Below are 21,121 nucleotides of genomic sequence, written 5' to 3'. Positions count from 1 at the left end.
CCTCTCTTGGCAGAGCAGCTACACAAACTACCAAACTGAATCAAAAAGGGTTAGGCTACTCCTCTTTTCAATCTGTTGCATTAAAACCTGGATTTTTTGAGTGCATTTTACAGTATCTACACTCTTAACTATGTCCAAAATTTTTAGTTTGAGCACAAAGCTAAACAGAGAACTGTACACAAACATCCTCTAGACAGAACAGATGTTAGCAAACCTTTTCCTTTTAAACATCACATAGAAAGCAGGAACAGGGAAGTGTATACCATATGAAAACACTGCAAAATGTTTCCAGAATCTTCACACAACTAGTAAGATTTATCTACAGAGCAAAATAAAGCAGTACTTTAAAACTGCATATAGCTCAAAAGGCTAAGGCTTTCTGCTCTAAGTCTTTAAACATTGATGAGAGAATAGAGTTACAAGCTTATCTGGCAGTACACAAATACTACCACAAATTAAACCCCGTTTTGCCAAAATTACCTTTTAAAGTAAAGCCAATCACAAACTTCGCCCTTCTCAAAATGGCATTTTTTATATAGTGCATTACCTGTCACCTCAAACTTCTGAGTTTTAAGAATTTGGAAATACTTTATCATTCCTCAAGAAAACCATGAGCCATTTCCTTCCTTAACTTCTCCTCCAAAACAAACCACAAGAGTTCTTCTCAGTCAGCCTCCTGTATTCTCACATTAAGGACAAGTGTGCCATTGCAGCCACTTCTTCTAGAAGCAATTCTTTTTGTGAACTGATCCAACTTTTTGTGTCAAAACAAAGGATGCATGAACATTGTCTTCCAGGGGTAAGCCTGCACCAAGGATAAACTTTTCAATCTTGGTAGATATGAAATGCAACTCCCTCCCTGAAAAACCTAGATTTTAAAAATTTCAATTGTATTTTTTCAAAGGGCTCACAGTTACATCAATGCTTATTTACAGTGCTTCCTATTGCATCAAGCTTTTGGCTGCTGACAACCCAGTTCTAATCAAAAGTATCCTTTACATCCGTGCATGTTTTTGGATGGAGTTGCATTCAGTCACCTCTTTATTCCTTTGAGGGTCCTTTCCAATCCTTTCCAAACCAAACCATTCTGATTCTATGATTATTCTTCAGTTCAAGGTTGAGCATAATTGTATGCCTGGTTACCATCCAGCCTTTCAGATACATAAACTGTCATTTACTTTATCAGTGGAGCTACAGGTATTCCCAGTGCCTTTTCACACCACCGTTTTCCTGCTTCACAACAGTCCTGACTCATACAGTTTCAATACTCTGAAGTGCAGAACTGTTCTGAGTATCAGGCTGTGATTACAGCAAACTGAAATTAGCCATATGGTGAGTGGTGGATTTGATGAGGTGATTTACATATGCAAATATAAAACTATTCCCATGTGCACTTCAATATTTTTAAGCTTGAACTGAAACACCTGCAATAGAAGAAATTAAATTTGAGCCTGATAGTGAAGCAAAAAGATTCAAAGTAATGAACGAAAATATTTCCCTGAAGTTTCCTTTCTTCTGCAACAGTGCAAAAAAAGGAAAAGGGAAAGAAAGAAAGACAGCAGTAGGTCTTCAGCAATCAGTTAAAGACAATCCAGAGTGAATATTTGCAGCAATATGCAAATACAGTATTTTCAGTGGCCAGGGAAGGTAATAAAATACTTTTAAAGGTTAAAATTGCAGAGAAAATGTTCATTTCAGCAACACACAGAACTAAGAGACAGATTTCCTGTTCATACCCTTTGTGTACAAGTTGGGATTTTAACAGATGTTTCACAGCAGATAAACTATCTTCTGAAATTTTTTGTTTTAATTCATTTTTAAGGTAAGTTACAAAACTCAGTTTTTCTTAGAACTAGTAATTTTTCAAGCAACATTTTTCCTATAGGTTTCCCAATGAGTCCATGTAATTACCACCTTCCATCTGTCTTGCCCATGTACCTTCAGCAGTAGGAACATTTGCTGACACTATAATCAAGAATGAACTGACAGTAAGATTATTTATCCTCTGCCAGGCTGTGCCACTGTTAAATATAGAGTGAGATAAATTAGGATTTAACTCTAGTTGACTGGCAACTAAATCTTGTATTAGATTTGCTTGGGTTTATTATTCGACAAAGCTTATTCCAAAACAGAAGTCACTGCTTTGTATGTAATTCTGGATGTGAACTGCCACATCAGTACACCTCTGACCTTCAAGATACCCAGGCACAGTCAGTAAGCAGCAGATTATACTCCAAGCAAATGGGCACAGGAATAGACTGTCTTAATGATAAAAGAATAAAATAAGTTATATGGCTACTGCAAGAAAGCTATAAGCCAAATACAGACAAAGTTCAGAATTCATAGAGATTTAAAATCTTGAAAAATTGGCTTGAACACTGTAACACAGGAACTTTTTCCACTTTCCTCATCTATGCCTACTCCATTCCAACTTAAATAATTTGTTTATTGTTAAATAAAGGAATCAAGAACCATTCATCTCACTTTCACAGCAGTTTCTGTCAAGACACTCTGCTAAGCAGTACCTGAATAAACTCTTCCCGAATGCCCCCACAGACAACTCTTTAAAAAAAAATTAAAAAATAAATTGGATGGCATGTATAAATCCCAAAGCATATTTTACTCAAGATGCTGGCAGTACATAAAGAGATTAAATTCTGGCAGAAGTGCAATCAGTTCTGGTCCTGAAGGATGGGAAGACAAAATTTTAACAACTAAAGGGAGAGCGGCAAATGACAGATTTGGACACCTGGGCATGGCTCCAGATTTTGCAAAATCATAGAATCAAAGGACTTCTTTAAGCAAAAAGCAAACAGTTATTTGGTGCTATGTACACACAGATTTTTAAGAGGTCACCTTGCTGACACTATACAACCTTCAAAACTTCAAGGCATTAACTAGATGTCTCCTCCCTAGCCATAAAACATTATGCCACCATAGTAGGAACAATCCAGTACAGCATGACCTACATCATCCATCTACTCTCACTGCATATCCTCGAGACAGTCTGCTTTGTGAAAGTACTGCAGAGATATTTGAAGCAAGGTAAGTCTACTGTCTGGCACATCTATTCTTTGATAGTTCATTTGCTATGCAAAAAAACCACCTCAACAACAATACCAAAAAATTATAATAAGCCCACATGCAGAGCACAAAATTTCTTGATTTCTTTTACCTGCAATGTATTTCAACTCAATGTTTCTAAACTATTTTATTTTGTTAGGTTTTAATATAACTTTCACTACCATCTTAGCTTGGTGATGAGGAATGAAAAGGTCATTGTCTTTAAAAACAATCTGAAGAGAGATTGGAAGAAGATGTCACTTATCTGTACTAATAACTAGTGTAGTTTTTACTAATGAAGGTAATAAAAATTCGTCCTTTGTAGTAACCAATACTGACTGGCACAGTGAGTGTAAAGATCCTAATGATGGACCAAGAAAGTTTACAGAGAAAACTGTGGATCATTTTTTCAGTGAGGAATATCCCCTCACTGCCCTTTCATACCCACACAAGCAAGTATGTGTTCAAGCTGAAATCCTTCCCCTGCAGCTTCTGTGAAAACACTGTACGTAGGCAGGATAAATTATTATTCACTACTAGAACATTTGGAATGTGTCTCAGCTTTTCAGATGCCCAGGCATAGTCAGTAAACAGCAGATTATTCTCTGACCAAATGGGCAGAGTAGTAGACTGTCTTAATATTAAAAGTGTAAAATAAGTTGCATGGCTACTTATAGCTATAAGCCAAATACAGACAAAGTTCAGAATTTATATACAGAGATTTAAGATCTTGCAAATATAGGCTTGAGCAGTGTAACACAGGAACTGTTTCCACTTTCCTTCTCATCTAATGGACATTTGTGGTCTAGTATTAAAAGAAGTTAAAAGCAACTCAACCTCAGAAATAAGACTAAAACAAAAGCAGCTTGTTCCCCTAATACTCCTTTTCTGCCTTGGCAATCCTACACCATGAAAAACAAACCCCAAAGCAACCACCATCCCCACTCCCAAAAAAACCACACAAACTGAAGGAAAACACAGAGGCTTTTTACCAATCTGCACAATATATAGAGAAAAAAACCCTTGGGGGCAGAAGTAGAAAGCAACAGATTACAAAACATCACTCCCTGCCTCTGTCTTATGTTATCCCTATAGCAGTACCCAATTCAACTCCATCCACAAATTATACAAAAAGGTCACCTATCTGAATTCACCCATTTCAGATACTAGCAGGGAAAGTTTTACTAAGGATTAAAACATACCAAAGAAACCCTGAGGCCTCCTTCCCACCTCTGTCCTCTTCCTTTACACACCGTGTGCTCAGGACACATCTCCACACCACACAAGACACTAGGAGCTGCAAGTGTGTCTCCACATGATGGGTCAAGTAAACAAGTGGGTTTCAGTTTGAATCAACCACTGTGGGTCATTCTTCATATCTAAAGATGGAAAGAACAAGTTCTTCCTTAGTCTGGAGTGTGCAAATTTTGTTCCTTTGAAATACATCAAACAATTCATACCTTGGTTTTACAACATATACTAGCATGAACAGAGCAGGAAGATTAATTTAAAAGGAATTTTACCATTCCACATTAACAAGAAAGGACAGCATAGAAGACAAGCAGTGATGCTCCTACCATGTATATGAATGAAAAGAGCTCTTAGGAAAAAGAGGAAAGAAGGAAACTTTAGTGATTATTAATTAAGAGAGTTCAGCAGACATTTGATAGACTTGCACAGGCGTCCATGCCAGGGACCCACAGGGACTGGCTGAGGAACAGAGATCAGAGCCAGGTACAGCCTGCAGTAACAGGCAGCAGCTGCAGAAGGCTGCATCAAACATTCAGTACATCTGCCTCTATCCACACGGGAGCCTCCTGTTCCAGATGGCAAACAGGTACTGAAGACTGTATGGCTTTTTTCTGAAATCAGTTTAAAGAACGGCAGGCAGCACAAACTGAATAGACAGTCAGCTGGTTTGAAATAAGAACTGGCTTGGTGTCATCCCAATTATGCTAAGAGCCCCCAAAACAGTGTCAGGAGGTTCCCAGAAGAAAAGCAGACAGCATGCATATGCTATCCTTCCCTCAGGCCCAAATTCCCTCTGCCTCCAAAGCTGTTATGAAATACTGGTTGTAACTATTAAAACCAAAACATTTCAGAATAGATGTCAGAGTAAAAGCAAAGATACATATTCAATATTTATGCTTTCACCCATAATTCCACAAAAAATTAAGATAAGTGTGCTTTTGGGGGCAAATAACAGGAGAACTCAGCTGCTGCTTGTATTTTAACATTACTTAAGACAATTCCAGGAAACTCCTGTACGCCTCTAGGCCGTCTAACCCTTTGTTCAGCTCGCATCTGCCAATCCAAAACACTAAACTGATCCCTTCATTTTTCAAATGCCACCATCTAACCATCAGGCTTGTTAAGACTGAGTTTATCTAGCAGTCAAGTCAACCAAAGGTCCAATTATTCCCTCAGTTACAGTCTAGTAAATCCATTTAGTATAGCTGCACTACTTTGGATTTACACCACAGCAGCAGTACAGCGCAGTAGAGTATAAAACTAAAAGCTGTTAACTAAAAAGTTTAAATTAACATTTTCACTGCTTAAGTTTAAACTTTTTGGCTGGCTGGGACTTGTAAACACAAAGCCCCCACCAAGGAAAGTATCCCTATCAGTGAGACAAGCTAAGCTAAATTACTTATACTCCAACAATCCTATGTAACCACACATATCCACAGAACATCTAACCTCTCCATTTGACAGCCCAGTGCTGTATTCAGATATGGCACCATTTAATTATGGACTGGATTGCTAGAAGAGAATAGGACAGTTAACTTACTGCTGTTTAATGAGCACGCTCTTGTTAGTTGTGAATACATTCACTGTACTCATTAAATCAGGAGGCACTGGGGTTCTGAATACATCATTAAAAGGATCCAGGAATGCTGCTGCTTTGTTCAGCATGACTACATGCTCTGCTTGACAGTTAGAAAATGAGCAAGAAATGTAAGCCCCTTCCTGTTGGGCCAGCAGATCTAATTTTAAACTAGGACGAGGGAGAGAGTGGGAAATCTGCTTCTTCAGAGCTTCACTCATTTAGAACACAAATTTCTCTTCCTACTGCTGACTTGATGCAGTAACATGCTCAGTACTGTAAGACAGCAATAAAAAGAAGTGCCAAGCTTGGTGGGTAGTGAGGGAGAATACCTAAAAAAAATTAAAAAATAAACAAACCCATAGCCCATTTTCAATACATCCAAGCAGCAGGAGTGGGCACTAATCTATCAGGTTGCCAGTTAGCAAAATGAACCTTCATAAAACAAATACACACATACCCCTAACATGGCAGTTCCCACACTATTTACCATATATTGATTTTGGCTGAAGAGGGCGTGAAACTGGCCAGTAGGCTCCTGTACATTCTCACAGAGAAGATTTAGAACATATGTTCAGCGAGAGGATGAGTTTTCTTCCATTACCCACAAAGATACACACCCACATGAGAACCTAATGTCTACAGCATTCTAGAGTTACAGGGAAATTAATACATAACTGGCAACTGTTCAGGTCAAACCCATTGCATGGAAGCATTTTTTACCAAAAGAGTATGTGAACCAACATCACTGATGGCATCATTGGAGCTGCAGAGAGTCCTGGAAGTTAAGGTTTAACAAGCACAACTGCTTCCTCTAGCACGTCCTTGAGAGGGGAAAGTAGATTTCTGAAACATGTTTATAACAAACCTTCCTTCTCCTCTCCTCCCACCTCATGTACAGAAAATTGTTGGCGGGGGGGGCACGTGGGGCAGAGCAGACCAGGACTTAAAACTCTCAGTGAAAGGCTGTGCAAGACTCAACCACTTTAATCCAAGCAATTATTTTTCAGTTAGAAAGTTGTTGATACTATAAGAAGCTACATAAATACTGGATTCTAGTCAAACAAAGACTGAACACCTATGAAAGCAAGCTTAATACCACAAGCACATTTACCCCAGTGTGTAAATGTGCTCCCATCATGCAGACACGACAGCTCACCTCTTACCTGGGAAAAACATGTTCTAACCAGTCATGTTACCACATTAGGACTTTATTTGCTCCAGGCTTCAGAGCTCATCAAGATCCCAATTTTTTCAGTTTTGCCAACGAAATAATCTTCAGGGAAAAAATCCTTCTGATTAAGCAGTCAGGCTTAATGCAACATGCCATGACTAATCCTCTTAAATTTTCTCGAGATCCCACACCGTAATCTCAGTAACACAGGAGAAACTGTTCTTTTCATAGGAGCTATGTGACTGTGTGGACTGTCACAATCTTACTCATTTAGCAATTGATTACTCAGTGCTACCAACCTGAGTTATCAGCACCTGAGTTTGAGCACATGGTCCAGCTCACCTGGGGTGCAAGCACACAGCAGTACTCTCAAAGGATTAGGTCTGAGCTGTAAAGCAGCACTCACCCATATCAACCACCAAAGACTTCTTGGGTCACATCCCACTGCTCTCCATAGTGCAGTACACAGATGCACTTAGTTCTTTTATACCATATTGTGCAGCCTGAACAACTACCTGGTTCTCCAAGGGTTTAAAGTATTAGGAAGTATTACACCATTACTAGAAGGTAGAAAGGCTGAAAGTTTGGGGATAGGGGGATCAAAAAGGGAATCACATTCAGACTCTTGTATCTCTTACCAGGAATATGCCGGGGTTGTAGCATTTGATTAAAATTCCATTTCACTGACTTAAGAAGAATAAAGAAACCCACCTATTAGGTCACCAACACTGTTTTCTTAGTGTCAGATAAAACAATGCAAAGAATAAGTATTTAGATTTTCTGATCAATCGTATGGTCTGTACCTGTAACATCCAGAAAGGAACATGCACAGGGAAAATCCATGCAAAAGGCATGAGAGACTCAATAAGAAATGTATGTTTGATTGTTTAATTTGGGTACTGTTCTCTTTAATCATTCTAAAAAGCTATGTATGAGAGAGCTGTCTGATTAGTGTTAGGAAGCTGAGAGATGGATATATAAAAATAAAAACTTATCAAGTGTTGCATTTTCTTCCCTTTGTGCTTAACACAGGGCAACTCATGCACAATCTCAGCTGGTTTAACTCAAAAATATCACCACGTACTTTAATGACAGAAAGGAAAAGATGATGTATGGGGAATTGTTTAAACATTTGTTGTTCTGCTTAGCAACAACACACTTACATGGCTAAAAAACCCACAACACAGGAGATAGAGAGACATACTTGTTACCTATTATAAATAGTTTGCATTCTTCAGGTCCTTAGACACTTTTGGTCTGCCATTTAGTCAGACTTGCATCTTCCCGGTAGATACCTCCCTTTTGCATTTTGAACAACACAGAGCACATGAGAAGTTCACAGAATACTAAGCAGCTTGTGGTTTATATTTTGACTTCCAGGGGGGACACAAATTACACATTCAAAACAAGAGACACACTCTTTCTTTGTGTCGTCACGGAAGAAAAAACCTGCTTTTCTTCATGCTATGTGCTGTATCACCATAACATAATCAGATATAATCAGCAGACCTTAATCTCATTATTAATACCTCTTTGCTCTATGTATACTACATCTACTCTTGCGTCTCACCAAGAACATTCAAAATCTTTGCAGGAACAGCTTTGCATTAAATACATACACAAAAAGTAATACCACAAGGGCCCTGTCAAAATAGTGGTGTTCATGAAAATAGAAAATACTTGAATGGCAAAACACGTGCACTTCTAAACTTGAGTCCCGGCTAACCCCACAAGTCCTCCTTCTCAGGCAAAGCAATTGTATTTGTTCTCATATGAACACATTTTTTCTTCTTGTTTCAAACACTTCAGACTGGTTTTTAATACACTGAAGTTAACACTAATATCCAGCTACATGGGGGGGGGGGGGGGGAAGAAAAAAATCTGTCTGTTGAATGGAAAAACAATTTCTCAGGCATTTCTTTTTCCATGTATTCCACTGCACCATATGTGAGGGCTGGAAGAGAGCCAAAGAACATCTGCCACAGACTTTAAAACCCCTAATAATAGCACAGTTGGTGTCCCCAGCCTAATGGTCTCAGCACAGACTCATGTGACCACTCTTGACTCTGGCCCCCAACCCAGGCAAAGTGCAGAAACACTCAAAGGTTGGACATCATTCGTTCTAAACTCGATTTGCATTTCACTAAAGAACAAACACAGAAAGCAAGTCGAAATCCTTGCATTTTAAGCAGTTCAACAGTCACTGATTCCATAGGATTCCCATAGGATTTCCTCCTGCTCCTTTCATTAAATTCCAATTTAGCAGAGCACTCCTTATTCCATAAAATGAAGCTCCTCAAGAAAATAACTGCAAATCTCAGTGATGCAGGGTTAGACACACAAAATGTTTAACTGCACTTAACTATACTACAGAGGTGGTGTTTGGGTTTTTTTCTCCCACTAAACTCATGGACTACCTTCATTCCTGTCCATTTATTTTATTAATAAACAGATGTTTCTACCAGCTTTCTTTTAAACACATTCAAAGGCACTGGTTTATAGAGGAGAAAACCCACATTTCAAAGAGAAAAAAAAAAGAAGGCAGAGGAGCACGGAACTCAGGACATGAAAATATGTTTTAGCTCACACAGAGTCAGCATTGGGCATTAACAGGTATTTGTCACACAGATGTTTTAGGGAAACATCTGCGATTTCCCATGCCCAAAGGATGCAACTGCGTGAAGGTGAGAACAAAAAAAGCAATGTTTGCATGGGGGTGAGGTACTTGAGATTTTCATTACACTTCAGTCCACACTCTGTCCCCTTTATTGTTTCATCTATAAAAAAAGGAGGTAGCTTCCAGCAGTAAATGGGCACGAGTTCACTTTATTATTTATTGTAACATGTGGAAGTAGGCCCATGAAAGGTATGTTTAGTCACTAGCAAAGCACGCAGATTATTAGCAAATAATTATAGCAAATTGCTGTATCCACAGTAACAACAGACTGAATACTGAGCTCCAAATTCCAAGAACAACCCATTTAATCAGACTACTCTAAAATGCCAATGTGACACTAACATCCTCATCAGAAAACGTTTTCATTCTTATTTCTCATGAGGGAGAGAGGGGAGACAACCCCAAAAGCAGAGAAAGGCAATACTTTGTAAATTCCCACACTGTCCAACAATGTTGGCCCACTTTAAAATAAGAGACATTTAACAGATAATCACTCTTAATTTGTACCACATCACTGAATAACAAAGGAAAAAAGAAAATACAGAGCAAGTTACTTTTTAGTTTTGTATAAAAGCACCAAAGTCTGAGAAAGGAAAACACACTAGACCAAACCAGTTACAGTAATCAATTTGGCTGTGACAAACATACTTACAGTCATGCATAAGTTATCTGCCTTACTCCTCCTACTAGCCCTCTATCTGATCCATAACTTCTCTCAGAGCTGTAAGATGAAGGTAAATTTTAGGTAGCTTTTTTAAATCAAGTCTCATATTCAGGCTATTGAACTACACACATGCTCTTATATCTGACTTAACTATGAATAAAGGTGTATTTTAAGAAACAAGGAAAACTGTTCCACCTTTTCAAAAAAAAATCTTAACATCAGCAAGAACTGTCAGAGGAGAAACAAAAACCTGCAGCAAAAGAGCCTCTATTGATAGAAAAGACACAGCCGCAAACAACATCAGCTTGATCATGAATTCTTAATTCCAGAAACTGTACAACACAACTACCTATAGAAAGCTGTATTTATGTGGGCGTGCTGTAGATTTCTGACTGCAGATAAGGCAAACCCTCTTCATTCCCACCTTACAGTGCAACTGGGGAGTTAACTGTGCAATGGCAGCAACAGCTGTGCCACAAGTGTTGACAGTGGCTGTAGCAAATATCTGGGCTGGCACCAGCAATGAATTACACTGCTTTTTAAAAATAAATTTGACATCAGGCGCACTAAAGAAGTCGACTGTTGCTGTGCTGTTGCTTGTGTAACAGATACAGTAACTACATATAAGACACATGACTCCCCTCAACTTGGCAGAAAAGGCCACTGTTCACAAAACAAGCGTGATCTCTCAGGGGCACAAACAATTTGCAAAGTTCTCCTGTCTTAGTCAGCTCTTAACTTCTGGCTTGGAGTGGGCACATAACTACTGTTGTCTCCAGATTTTGTCTCCTCACTTGCTCGAGGCCCAAACTTCTTTTCCCTTTATCTCTGGTGCTACATGCTGTAGCTCCAAGCCCCAGGTGACAAGAAAGCAGGTGAAGACAAGGAGTCCTTACAAGTGTGTTGATACATCCCACATTTCAAAGAGACAGACCCTAGCTATCTGCACTATTTCATTCAATACAACCATATCTGCATAAATTTACATGTGCTCAGCCTCACTCTACTCATGAGATCAAGCTACTGATCAGGAATCTCAACCTGCACGCTTTCTAGCCCATCTGCATGCTACATCCTTCCTCTCAGCAATTTGTAATTTATCCAGCAAACAGTTTTCTCTTCCTGAGTATTTAAACATGTGCCTTTATTAAGCAGCTGTCCTGACAGAACCTGTATTTTTCTATTCAGGAAGCTACAGGCTACGGTGTAAGGCAAATAAGGCTGTCAGAGGACAAAGACACAATGTAAACATTGTATAACTGCAAAGTCATAGGCACAGTTACCACAACTTGCAATAATTCCTGTTGGCCTGATTCCCATCTCTCTGGAAATATGTCTCTGACAGTACTGCTGCACACAGTCTGTAGAAGATTGGGGGTGGGTGGGGGAGTAGGTCTAACACGGTAAACTAATCACAGAGTTCATAAATAACATCAGATCACGGAGTTATAAAGTAGACTAGAGGCCTTCCAAACCACAATGCAGCTTGGATAATGAGACAGTCCCCTACTTTACATACCCTTCATATCTAGAGTTACAGTTTGATTCCCGCCAGCTAGCATTTATATAAAGAGGTCATAGGCTCCAATGAAAGCAACTTGGCTAAACTTAGCTCAGACAGGAACAAACCCTTGAAGCACACACCATGTAATAATTACCTATAACGCTATCGCTAAATCTGTGCTACTTAATATCCCCATGTTGAATAAGTATCAAAGAAGAGTTAACACAAATAGATAGCACTCTCACATTACTGCAGCTTTGTACTGAGTTGGGCTCCCTAAACAAGAAGCAAAACTTGGACAAAATAACCAAGAAAACACCACTGTGCTCAGCTGCATTTACCAGCATTGAGCTGAAACAGGTTAACAGAATAAATTTGCCCTCCTGTTTACAACACCTCCCAAGCAAACTTCTCCATTTGCAAACCTACCCCTCTAGGTGCAAATGGTAACTTGTTCAAGTTCAGTGTCAGTGTTGCCAAGAGATCCGTTTTTGCTCCTTTCCTACCTTCTTGTCGTTTAAGCTGCACATGTACTTTACCACAACGTATCATACCCCAGGGCACAATGAAAAAGTGGAAGCATCAGTGCTTAAGTATTAAAAGAGCCACTTGCAAGTGCAGAAGACAGAGTTATTTCATGCTTTCACTTGCTTTGTGGTCATTTGGAGGTATGCAATTGCAGAAGCTCCAAACAAGGTAAAGCAAACATACAGTGAGCAGACCTCAGTGAGATCTCTTAACCTGAAGGTCATATCATCAGCACTACAAATGTGGAAGCAGCTGCAGACATTTTGACATGGTCCCTATATTGCAGAGTGCAAGATCCAAGAGACTGTACTTCAAAGACACATTTGAGGTTGTCAAAGATTCCAGACGCTGTCAAGGATTTCAGACTCTTCCACCTCCACAGCCAAGATAATGTATGTACCACCTATATTCAGCCAGGTTGTGATACTTTATCCAATAGCAGTGATTTAGGCTTTTTTGTTCTGTTTTTAATTTAAAAGTAAGAAACTCAGAGGTCAATATAGGCTCCCAAGACAAAATACTGGCCATTCTGGACCAAACATCATCTCCTGTAACGTAATAGATCCTTCCAAATTCTACTCCCCCACCCTCAAAACACGCCCATCCACCCAATCACTGTATTCCTTTCCCCTTCTCCACCTTTTTCACTTCAGACAGGCTAAGGGGGATCTTTGCACAAAAAGCAACAAGTAACAACATGTTTAACCCCTGTGACTCAAATATGGTTTTGCTGTTCTAGAGTGTAAATGGCAAACTACACTAAATCTACAATAATTTTCTTGTCTCCTGCAATTCATTCCCAAAGGAGCAAAGATAACCCTCAAGATACAAGAAGTAAGCAACCAACCAACCCCTTTAAAATCAATAATCCACATCTTCATGGTTTGGACTTTAATCAAGGAACCATTCCCAAGCTACAGGGCGGTATTCTACTTCTCATAAATGATAGGCTTTTACATCTGTAAATATGTTTCCAACTTCTATTAAAATCTATTCTCCAAAATGTTACTGGATCCTCTAGTTCAGAAATGCCTTTTTTTTAGGTCAATTTTAGCAGGCACTTTATGAAGTTTTTGTTAGACATGCAATACAGTTAGGTAGCATAACTTCTTTTGGCCACCACAGTAATTTCCTGGTATCTTTTGTGAAAAAATATTTAGAAAAGAAATTTATAAAGTAATTATTTGGGTTTGGGTTTTCTTTAAGAGCTAAATCTTAAATAAGAACTCACATGCATTTTACCATTTCTATTTAACTTGTTTGCTAATTTTTCTCTTTCAAATGCTCTTCATACTAAGAACTTTATAAAGTATTAACTTAAAGCTTGAAAAAAAAAAAAAAAAGAAAGTAGATTGCCAACTTCTCTCTTGGAGCTCTTAACTGAGGAATAAAGGAAACTCCACAATACTTGGCATACAAAACAAAGCCAGCGACAAAGTATGCTTAAAATTACCACCAAACCAACCAACCAACAAACAAACAAAACCAAACAAAATCGGGGAGACAAAGTAGAAGATTTGCCAAAATGTCAGAATTCATAAAAGAAGCTTGCAAATGTCTTCAGTGCCCTTAAAGAAAAAACAATGCCTTAATATACCGAGACCCCCAAATCCTTTCACTTTTCTGGTGGTAACTGACAATACTATTGAACAATGCGTTGGCCAAAACAGTCCCTCCCAAAGTCCATTCTTAACATCACATACACGGAGTTACAAGTTGGCACGCAGCTGTATATGTTTTCTATCACAAAACAAACAATAGTTTCCACTTAGAAATCAGGACAATCAGGAACCCCAGTTTGCATTCAGAAGAGAATTTAATTACCTGTTGTAGGATTCACATCAGTGCTAGAAGCCTTGTTCATGCTTTCCTGATATCTTAATAAGTATTTTATAGCTGTTCAGTCTTAAGGGTTCACTAACTAAGAAAAACCCCCAAAAAACTTTCATTGCCCACATTATAACTGCTGCTTGCTTACCTTCTCCAGGAAAGGTCTGAGGAACAAAGAAGAGAACACAGTAGTACATCTGCTATAACAAGTCATGTTACAAACTGATCATTTTCCTGACTAGGCAGCCCCTCCTATTTCCTCTTACTCATTTCTCCTGCTACAACATTATATCATGTCTTTATCTCCAAGTTATTCCTGCTGGTCATAGGATCAAAACAATAGGCTTGCTCCTAGGTGCATTTAGGAATTTCCTCTCAGCCTTCTTGACAAGGTAATTAGTGCTAATTTACCAGATAACAGAAACAATCCTCCCCATGCAATTCTGCTAATCAAGATTACTAAAATGATGTCGGAAGCTTTCTTTCATTTAGAAACAAACAAATAAAAAGTACCCAAAACAAAACAAAACAAGACTCCAACAAACCACAGAACAAAACCTCTCACACAACTAAGAAATCATACAATTTTTATAACATTAACTGTTATTTTTAAAGACACCTATATAACCCAGAGCATGTATGTTAAATACAAGGTGTGGTATATACACTAAAACAAACTAAACACCAATTGGCCTTGCCTGCACATTCCTGCATTGCCTCTGTGCCATCTCCACCATTCATCTAACTCCTTAAGAAAGATAAACTAGTAAAAAAGTAAACACAAAGAAATAAAACGAATTTTTCAAACTATGTTTTTCCAATTTGCCTCCCTGATTTATTTCCCAATGGGCAACAGTCACTATGAAAGATCTGTGGACAAAGCAGTACAACACAGAGCTGGTGACAAGGTAGGACTAACCCCACCAGAGCTGGCAAACTGTGAGACCAGGTTAATCTGGCTGTAAAAGCAGAGCCTTCAGGCACACACTTTCCCAATCACCTCCAGCTAATATTAGTGTAGGCTGTCCTGAGAGCACACTCTCACCCTACTGCACACTTACACTGAAGCCACATATCCCTGTCACTTCTTTTTCCTCCCAGAGACATTGGTTCTTCCACCGCTCCACATCAATGTGATCAGGAACGCAACCTGATTGGAAAGGCTAAGCCAAGGGGAGATAGTGGAGTCAAACCAGTAAACCAAGGCACTGTGTCGGCTTCAGCTGTGAGGATTTTCAAATATTGGTGTTGCAGTGCTATCTTCCAAGCTTCACTGCCATGAGAACAGCAATCCCTGGTGGGACTCAAACCATCAATACTTCCACTAACTGGTGTGTGTGCTTAATCGTGACACCAGAGGGGTGAGGAAAACCACTAGATGAGTGCCCAGAGCCAGAATTTACAGATCTACACAAGGACTAACCCAAGACTTAACAGCAAAGGCCTCCTCTGGAGTTACAGAGAGCTGAGGTTTGTTTGCCCAGACCAATTCAATAGCTGTAGGAAACATGCTGAGAAGCTGACTGGAAACAGAAGAGCCGAGAAACAGTTTTGTTCTTGCTGAATTCATGCCTGCTGGAAGAGCAGCGCTGTGCTAGATTTACAAATCCAGGAAATAATCCATTTAGTCCATAATAATCCACGATTAGTTGGTTGAAGGGAAGAAAGGTCAGCTTTAATCCCAAGATTTTTTAAAAGGAAAAAAATTATTACAATAAACAATAAGGACTATTTTGAAGGACAATTTTGCCTACTTGAACTGAATCTGTCTAAATACCAGTTGACAAGTCACGCGAAACTTTTTTTAAGGAAGCATCATCTTTACTTTAGCAAATAAAAGAAATTGATTCCAGTTCTTAATTCTTACTGTAAATATTCATATAGATCAACATAATGCATTTCATACCGCTTTTTGATATTTAAAAAAAAAAAAACATTTACAGCCACATTTCATAGAGTCACAAAATACTTTGGGTTGGAAGGGATTTTAAAGATCAACTAATCCAATCCTTTGCAATGGGTGGGGACACCTTTCACTAGACCAGGTTGCTCAAAGCCCTGTCCAGTCAAGCCTTGAACACTTCCAGGAACAGGGCATCCACAGCTTCTCTGTGTGTATCATTTAAGGTCCTATCATTATGACAAATTTTCTGTCATCAGGTCTCATCAACAACAATTTGGGAACAGGAATAAGATACAAAATATCCCTCAAAGAATGAAATAAGATCATAATAAAATCGTGCATGTTGAATTTAAGAATCCATTCTCATATTCAGCATCCATACCCAATGTGCAGTGATCTCAATCTGCCTTTTTCACCACAGCTAAGAAGCTCTTCATTAGTTAAGTAACTACCATGAACTGTTAATTCTATGTTTATCACCTTCAAATTACACTTGGTTATGACCTTCGCTTTTACACACAAATGCTTCTAGATTTAATACATTACTCATCCCACAAAAGAATTGCCTAAATTTGTCTTTTTTTAAAGACAGAAATACCCCCAGGAACAAACCAGAAAAGATTCCTTTTTTCCAAGACAAAAATCGTATTTCCCTCCTCTCTTTCCTGCTATTCAGTATAACAGTACAGAGCAAAACCAATAAGAAAACCTTCCATTTTTTTTCCTTTATGTCAACATACAGCAGGTGTCCTCTGGAAGCTGATAAATAGTACAAAATGGGTGCAGTGTTTACTCTTGCAGGGCGGATGTTACTAAGTCAGGCTCAAGAAACTGATTCTGACTTATCTTGAACATTCACCAGTCAGCAAAGTGAGATGATTGTGTGTCTTGGAAGTGCTCTGTTCCCAGCCCGTGAAATCCCTGACCCCACTTTTGAACACTGATCTTTTTCACAGCAATGCCCTAGGATTAGATTAATAGTCCATCAGTTTTACTGAAGGCAAAAAGAACACAGAAATATCACTAAAATAGCTATTGCAATAGTAGCACTGTCTTATCCTGCACAACCCATCTACCAGACATGTCTTTAAAATTTCTGTAAAACGCACTCAAATTACTTGAGCAAGTCATACACTCTTCAGGGAAAGGAGAGTCTTCTGGCCCACTTAGAGTTTTCCTTTTGTAAGAGGACTAACAATGTACACTAAAAATGTTAGTCATGTAGGGAGAAAAAAGGTGTAGGCATAGCATATATGTCTACTGAGGCAGTTACCTATTTCACATACTCTACCCTGTCAGGTCCTACACAGCTACAGAGTGTGCCAATCCATTGATCCCAAGAGACTGACAGTCTTTTAAGAGAGACTCACAAGAACTGGATTTAATTCTAGTACTGGCACCAATTCCTGAATTACCTCAGTTAAATGTTTTGATCTTGCTGCCCCCCTTCATCCACTGCAAAGTAAGAGAAGACTGCTTTTCGTGAGCTGTGAATGCTTAAACTCAGTTCATCAGAAGTTCACATTGAATGTTTTGCAGCTTTTGCAATGCAAAAGGGCAAAGTATTTAGGAAAGTTGCATTTGCCTGAGGTACAACAGTTCCTAAATGAAATCTCATCTAGTAGATAAAAGCAGTACAAGTGAATGTCATGGAGAAATCAATGTCCTCTGCAGAAAAAGTGATAGCATAACATACAACCAATAGCATGACAGTAGAGAGCTCTTTGGACTTTAGGACAAAGTACTCTGCCAGAAAAGTGCAATATTTAACCTTTCTCAGATGTTTCATTCTAACAGCTTTTGATGTCTTGCCAAAAGACAGCTTTCAAGAAAGCTGTTACCGAGTAAAATCCTAGTGAAAAAATACACAAGTAATCAAAGGTTATAAACATTTCAGACAATCAGAAAAAGCACTTTCAGTTGGGACTGCCTTATATTGGAAATCTGTGGCTCTCAGGTCAGTCACAAATCACTGGGTCAAGCTGTAGCATGCTCATCTACCACCTGACAACAGCACGTGGCCCTCAGGAAATACAGCCATAAAGGACTGATCTTGCTATGACCTTCACACATGCAGGTTTGTGGAATTCATTACAGGACCAAAGGCTCCAAGAAGGTAATGTTTTTGGTAAACACTTGGCAAACACCCCCTCCATAAATTTCTGGAAGTGATCATTACTGCAGTATTACCCAAATACAATGGAAGCCTACCATTCCTTTCTGAAGGCAGTGCAATTTGTGAGTACAGAAGATCTATCACAAGAAATCACGTTACCAGAAAGACTGATTTGCTCCTCGTCACTTTACAACAACAGTGCTTAATACCTCCTCAGAAATAGCTAGTATGATCAGATGTGGCTGCAAAGAAATTTTGTTTAAGACAGGTTTAAAGGACAGTCTAAGGACATTGTTCCCATGTCTTCCAGTTCTGCTAAATTTAGAGGTATCACTGGGGAATAGGTTTGCACAGATTTGAACTGCAAGGTTTCTGCTTACTGCAGAGGAGTGTCTGGTGCTCCCTTGCAAAGCATGCAAATGTGCAATATCTGATAGTGAAACTAGGCTTTCTGGGACAGGCAATGTTGCTAGTAACAAAAGCTCCACTTCAGTAAACATTAAAGAGGACAGTAAGTGTAAAAGTCTTCATTTCCCACAAGCAGCAGACATAGATGCGACTTTTAAAAAATCTCTCTTGAAACAAAAATTGCATTTCAGTATCCTTTAGGACACCGAGTTATGGGTTTGTCAGACCAGAATTCATGCAGAGTCCCGATTTGCAAGAAGTTAGAGTCCAATATGACATTACCAGCACCTGCCTTTCAAAGGATGAAATTTAGAATTTATGTGAACATACAATACAAAAGTGCACTGATTGATTCCAATTTACAGCAGTCAACTAAGGTCTTCAAAGAGGCACATGTAAGTAATTCAATGTATCCACAGTTTTCATTCTTCCCCTCTAGACTATAAATGTTTCCACTGCATGAACATTTTCCTAACCTTTGGTTTCTATTAAAAGATGGGACAACTCAGCATTATTTTAAACTTCATTGAAAATTAATGATAAGCAGTTTTTCCGTGTTTTGTTTGAAGCACTGGAATTATTATGTAGCAGAGCAGGGGGTTCATACATTTTTTCTTTTAACTGGGAAACTGGATGAGAGGTGATCCCTCCCCTCTACTTGGCACTGGTGAGGCCACACCTTGGACACTGTGTTCAGTTCTGGGCTCTCCAGTACAAGAGAAAGATGGACATACTGGAGAGAGTACAGTGAATGGCCACTTACACAAAGAAGGGAGACCAGAGCATTTCTCCTATGAGGAGAGGCTGAGAGAGCTAGGACTGATCAGCCTGGAGACAAGAAGGATCAGGGAGATCTCATCAGGGTGCATAAATACCTGCAGGGAGGGTGCACAGAGGACAGAGCCAGGCTCTTTCCAGTGATTCCCAGTGACACGATCAGAGGAGATGGATGCAGCCTGACCCACAGACAGTTCCCTCTGAACATCCAGAAACACCTTTTATCTGTGAGGGTGATCAGGCACTGGCAGAGGTTGCTCAGGGAAGCAGTGAAGTGTCCACCCTTGGAGATATTCAGAAGCTGTTGGGACACATACATGTGCAATTTGCAATGTGCTCTAGGATGACCCTGCTTGAACAGGGAAGTTGGACCAGATGACCTCCAGAAATCCCTTCCAACCTTAACCATGCTTTGATCCACTAAACACAAAGTGGCACCCTCTCTACAGAGCTCCTACCTTCACACAGGATCATGAAGTCTACTTTGTTCTTTTACAACACATTGCCTGCAAAATTTCAGAAATATAAACTTGTAATCACTTTGTATTTATCTTTTTTTTGCATTTTTGCTCTACACCAGTCATTTTCATCCTGGCATTCACTGATCTCCTTAAGGGGTCTACAAAAAGAAAGCAAGGAAAGATCCTTTACCTGTTTTAATGCACATGAAAACTTGAAGGTATTTTTAGACTCCCCTGCAAAGTTACAAGAGATTTATAAATCAAAAGCAGTAGAGAAAAACAAATGTATATTAAGACTTAATAAAACCTCTCGCTTCTACTTTTCAAACCCTTCAGAAAGCATCATAGAAGAAACATTTAAAAAAAGAAAAAATAAGATAAAAAAGCATGAGCTATTTTCATACAGATATTTTACTAGAAGAGCAACATTTAATGAAAAATACCTGGATAATTTGTCCCCAGAGTGATTATAAGCACACACAGAAAAAGCGCATACTTTTGATAATCAAACTAGATCACACAGTCTTTCTGGTCTTACAGCCTACGAAGAAAAACATTTACCTGTTGATGTTACAAATCACAATGAAAAAAAAAGCCATCCTTATTTTGTACGACTTTTAAAAAGGGAAAGCCATTCCAAATATATAATATAGACCATGTAGATAAATATAAATAAATATTTTAGGTTATAAAACTAAAATCATACTGGTTTACACATTAAGTTTTGAGGATTGTGTTATTCACAATAAAGACTCCAATTTGTGGGCATCTTGCTCAGGTAAGAACACTCAGAAACGCAGATGGAACCAAAAGTTACCAAACTGAAAATATTCAGACTTATTCTTATGAATATTCTCATTTGCCATCATAAAGGACAATGTCTGCGTACAGCCTAAGAACAGCAATTACTCAGTATTTCTCTCTTCTGTTCATATAGGTGCTGGGAGTCAAGGACACGCCATAAGCACATAAATATGCAGTAGGTTATTGCCAGCCTCAGCATTAGCATCTCATCTACCAACACACAACCAGTGTCAGTTATATCAGAGCTTGGAGTGCAGCAGTTTCAAATTCAGCTTATGTTCACTGTAGACTTTCTCTCTTGACACCAAAGTCTCATCCACTCACTACTATTGCTTCCTTTGCCTCACGACTAACAGCTGCTCAGCTGCCCAGAGAACAATCTGAT

At 38.9% G+C, this 21,121-nt stretch overlaps 1 protein-coding gene across 1 annotated transcript in view; it reads right to left on the bottom strand.

Annotated features, from left to right (window-relative positions):
• Window positions 1–21,121, bottom strand: part of TRAK1 (trafficking kinesin protein 1) — a 130,018-nt gene that overhangs the window by 104,390 nt on the left and 4,507 nt on the right. The gene's annotated exons all lie outside the window — the stretch shown is intronic.

The sequence above is a fragment of the Manacus candei genome, unplaced genomic scaffold, assembly GCF_025592945.1.
Source record: "Manacus candei isolate 608988 ecotype Guabito, Panama unplaced genomic scaffold, ASM2559294v1 h1tg000026l, whole genome shotgun sequence".
In the NCBI taxonomy this organism is placed as follows: Eukaryota; Metazoa; Chordata; class Aves; order Passeriformes; family Pipridae; genus Manacus; species Manacus candei.
Note: the sequence above shows the minus strand (reverse complement) of the source record. Positions and strands in the feature narration are given on the sequence as shown.